The 4701-nt window shown below is 39.8% G+C and overlaps 1 non-coding gene across 1 annotated transcript; it reads right to left on the bottom strand.

Moving 5' to 3' along the window:
• Positions 1-3137: 3137 nt before the first annotated feature.
• LOC127089357 (small nucleolar RNA R71) lies at positions 3138-3244 on the bottom strand. The gene has a single exon (XR_007790967.1). It is a non-coding gene; the product is annotated as a small nucleolar RNA R71 (small nucleolar RNA).
• Positions 3245-4701: the final 1457 nt, after the last annotated feature.

Genomic DNA, 4701 nt, shown 5'->3' on the forward strand with positions numbered 1-4701 from the left:
AGAAGCCAAGTGGGGGAGGAGCTTCTAATCCACTTAAGTGTTTCAACTGTGGCGTTGAAGGTCATCGTGCTGTTGATTGTAGTAAGGATTCTGTGACGTGTTTCAAGTGTGGCAAGAGTGGTCACAAAGCAAACAATTGTGGAGTTGGTTTGAGCGTGCCTTGTTTCAATTGTGGTGAGAAAGGTCACATTAGTACCAAATGTGATAAGCCAAAGAAGGAGCAAGCGAAGGGAAAGGTGTTTGCATTGTCTGGTGCGGAGGCCACTACCGATGATAGGCTAATCAAAGGTACGTGCTTTATTAATGGTATACCTTTGACTGCCATTATTGATACCGGTGCAACACATTCTTTCATTTCTTTGGATTGCGCTAAGCGATTGAATCTTATATTATCTGATATGCGTAGAAGTATGGTTATTGATACACCTGCTATGGGTTCTGTTTCCACTTCCTATGTGTGTCTGAAGTGTCCGTTGAGTAACTTTGGTAGGGATTTTGGAATTGATTTAGTTTGTCTTCCTTTAGAGCAACTTGATGTGATTTTGGGTATGAATTGGTTAGAATTTAATCGGGTGTATATCAACTGTTTCGAGAAGACGGTTATTTTTCCTGAGGTTGGTGCTAACGAAGATTGGTTTGTGTCTGCTAAGCAAGTTGATGAATCGGTGCAAGATGGTGCCGAGTTGTTTATGTTGTTGGCAACTTTGGATATTCGTGAGAAGAGAACGATTGAAGAATTGCCAATAGTTTGTGAGTTTGCAGAGGTATTTCCGGAAGATATAAGTGATTTACCTCCGGAGCGTGAGGTTGAGTTTTCGATTGATTTAGTTCCTGGAACTAGTCCTGTATCGATGGCTCCCTATCAAATGTCTGCTCGTGAGTTGATGATAACACTAAAATTTACGTATTTTCGACTCCGATTTCACATGCATTCTAGTTGTTTTATTGTCATTTTGTTGTGTTATTACTGTGTTTTCCTTTGTTTTCAGGTTTTTACTTTAATCGGAGCCCCGATCGAGAAAAGGAGTGAAAAGGGCTAAAAACCCTAAAATTCAGCATTTTGTGCTTATGGCCTACCTAGTGGCGGGCGCCACAGACCAAGCCATGATGTGTCAAATTCAACTTCCGTCAACTCCCACATTTTCCCACTACTTCCACTAAGGTGCCTCACTTTGGCCTTGTGGCGGGCGTCATGGCCTTGTGGCGGGCGCCACAAGAGGAAAAACGGTTCCCTCCTATTTTCAAGTTGAAGGGCATCCAAGTCATTTCCATCTTTTTACTTGCTTATAAATAGAAACACGAATTCACTTTTACAATCGTCCAAACTTAGTACAGAGGCAAACTCAGAAGCAACTTTGTTTCACTTAGGCATATATTCAGTATTTTATAGTGGTAATCGCTTCGCATTGGAGTGTTACCACAATTGTGTCATCAAGTCTGTGATAGAGTCTGTAATCGAGTTTGGAGCACTTTGGAAGGAAGTTAATCCTGCCGCCATTTACATTTCCGCATTGCAATTTACTCAGCCCTTCGATTGGAACAGGTTTTTATTACTCGCCTTTACTTTATTTATTTCCCACACTCGCTTTTACTTTATTTAATTCCCGCACTCGCTTTTACTTTATTTATTTCCTCGCACTCGCTTTTACTTTATTTATTTCCTCGCACTCGCTTTAAATTATTTATTTCCTCGCACTCGCTTTAAATTATTTATTTCTCGCACTCGCTTTAAATTATTTATTTTCCGCACTCGCACTACTTTTATTTATTTTAATGCACTTTTATTTTACCATGTCTAAGTAAATCTAAAAGGTTAGAATGTAAGGATCGTAATTGAACCGATAATCCATACAATTGTTCGTAGAAACACTTAAGGGCTATTTTAACTTTCAACTTAAGTTTTCTCGCACTTCAATTCCGTTGGGTAAGATCGAAAGTCGTCCAACGTCTATTTAAACTTAATTGTTTTTTACTATTTCAAAAACAGCGAAAGCGCTTTGTTTAGTTCATTAGGAGTTTTTAACATTTAGAAGAAAAGAGATTTTAAAACTATTTTCGGACGCGTTTATAAGTTTAGAGTCTGGTTCGTAAGAACCTCTTTTGGTTAAGAAGTCCAGGTTATAATACTTTTCAACTTAGTCAAGATACTATATTTCTTAAAAATAGGTTTACTACTCTAACGCAATGCGCGCCTTTTTATAAGTGACAATAAGAGGGTTTGATTAGGGAGTACAACTCGGTTCTAAATACGCGAAAGCGGCAGTTCCCGTTAAATTAGTTCTTTTCAAAGTAGGAAACATTGCCCGTAAGTAGTTCTATTAGCAAGTACTTGGATTATCAATTGGTTACGTGAATTACATTTGACCCTGTCTTTATTAATTAAATCTATTTAAATACTTTACTTTTCATTGCACACTACAAAAAACACCTATTTTGACTGCCTTTGATAAACACCATAACAACAGATAACGATAGCTTGACACTTGGTCTCTGTGGATTCGACAATCTTTTATATTACTCTGACGCGTTCGTATACTTGCGAAAAACCACCGCATCAAGTTTTTGGCGCCGTTGCCGGTGACCAATTTCGTCAAATTTCATTTTCCTGTTGTTATATCATTTAGACTTAGGTTATTTCCCGCCGGTCAATGCGAAGAACTCGCAGCACCGGAAGTTTAAGCTTAGTAAACCCTCTGGCGGAACTTGAACGTTACGCTCACGCACGTTTATTCTTTCATAGAATTAAGAGAGCTATGGCCGAAGATCAAAACCAAAGACCTCTTAAGGACTTCACTCAACCATCTAATGAAGAACCTAGTTCTAGTATAGTAAACCCAATCATCCCAGCCAATAATTTTGAACTTAAACCGTCCCTATTGCAACTAGTGCAACAAAGACAATTCGCGGGTCTCGCTACCGAGAACCCTAACCAACATCTAAAAATATTTCTTCAATTAGCAGATACTTTTAAAACCAATGGAGCTTCTCCTGAGGCAATACGTTTAAGACTATTTCCTTTTTCCCTCAGAGATAAAGCCCTATCATGGTTAGATTCCCTTCCACCCAATTCCATTACGACTTGGGATAACCTTAGAAGAGTTTTTCTTGCTAGATATTTTCCCCCGAGTAAGACCGCCGTTCTTCGAAACCATATAACTAGATTTACCCAAAACCAAGGAGAATCGTTGTTCGAAGCTTGGGAGAGATATAAAGAGTTGTTACGAGCATGCCCAAATCATGGCTTAGAAAACTGGTTAATCATTCAAACCTTCTATAATGGACTTCATTATAACACAAAGATGACCATCGACGCTGCCGCAGGCGGTGCTCTGATGAACAAACCTTACCCTGAAGCTAGTGCCCTCATCAAAGACATGGCCCAAAACCATCAATCATGGGGAGTCGAACGAGCGACAGTGGAGAAGAAGGAAGCCCAAGGAGGAGTGTATGAACTAAGCTCTATAGACATGATGCAAGCTAAAATGGACGCATTAGCCCTCAAAGTCGAGCATATGTACACGAACCCGAATACTGTAGCCGCAGTTTCTTTGGATTGTGAGATATGTGGAACCCAAGGACACCAATCTGCAGAATACAGTCTATTGAACGAAACCCACTCCGAGCAAGTGAACTACACCCAAGGGAACCAATACTCGAATACCTATAATCCTGGATGGAGGAATCACCCGAACTCCTCCTATAAAAACAATAACCCTATCCAAAATAATGCACCTCCGATACCTAGTTATCAAGCCCCAAGATCAAATTAACCTATGCAACCTATACCACCAAAGCCGAGCCTTGAGAAAATTATGGAAAATTTTATCACCGCTCAAACCCAACAAAACAAGGAGTTCATGAACCAAAACATTCATGTTAACGAATTGATTACTCAGTTAGGAACCAAGGTTGACCAAATAGTTACTCATACCAAGATGCTTGAAACCCAGATCTCTCAGGTAGCTTTAAACCAAGCCCCTCAGACTACACCTGGAGGACAATTCCCTGGACAACCTCAACAAAATCCGAGAGGACAAGCCAATGCCATTACCCTACGAAGTGGGAACGCTTATGATGAGCCACCAAACCCAAGATTGAGTGAACCCGAAACTTCTAAGGAATGTACCAAACCCCCGGACAAAGTAAAGGAACCAGAGGAATCTGTAAACCAGGAAGGTCGAGAGAAAGGAGAAGAACCTAAAGATAAAATTTACGTACCACCCCCGCCATATAAACCACCTATACCATATCCGCAAAGACTCAAACAAACCCAGATCAATAAACAGTATCAAAAATTTATTAAAGTTATAGAAAAACTTCATGTAGAAATCCCTTTCGCAGAAGCCATCACCCAAATACCTTCTTATGCAAAGTTTCTGAAAGACATCCTTACCAACAAACGTAGACTTGACGATCCGAAGCCTTTGGAATGTAATGCTATTTCCGAGGACAAATTAGCAAAGAAAGATAAAGATCCTGGAAATTTCTCCATTCCTTTCCTTTTGGGTAATCATGTCATTGATAAAGCTTTTCTAGACTTAGGAGCTAGTGTGAGCTTAATGCCTCTAGCAGATTGTGAGAGGTTAAACTTAGGAGAGTTACAACCCACTAAGATGTCACTTCAGTTAGCTGATAGATCTGTTAAATATCCGATAGGCATTTTAGAAGATGTTCCTGTTAGGATAGGTCAACTATTTATCC

Source organism: Lathyrus oleraceus, chromosome 5 (assembly GCF_024323335.1).
Source record: "Lathyrus oleraceus cultivar Zhongwan6 chromosome 5, CAAS_Psat_ZW6_1.0, whole genome shotgun sequence".
Taxonomy (NCBI): Eukaryota; Viridiplantae; Streptophyta; class Magnoliopsida; order Fabales; family Fabaceae; genus Lathyrus; species Lathyrus oleraceus.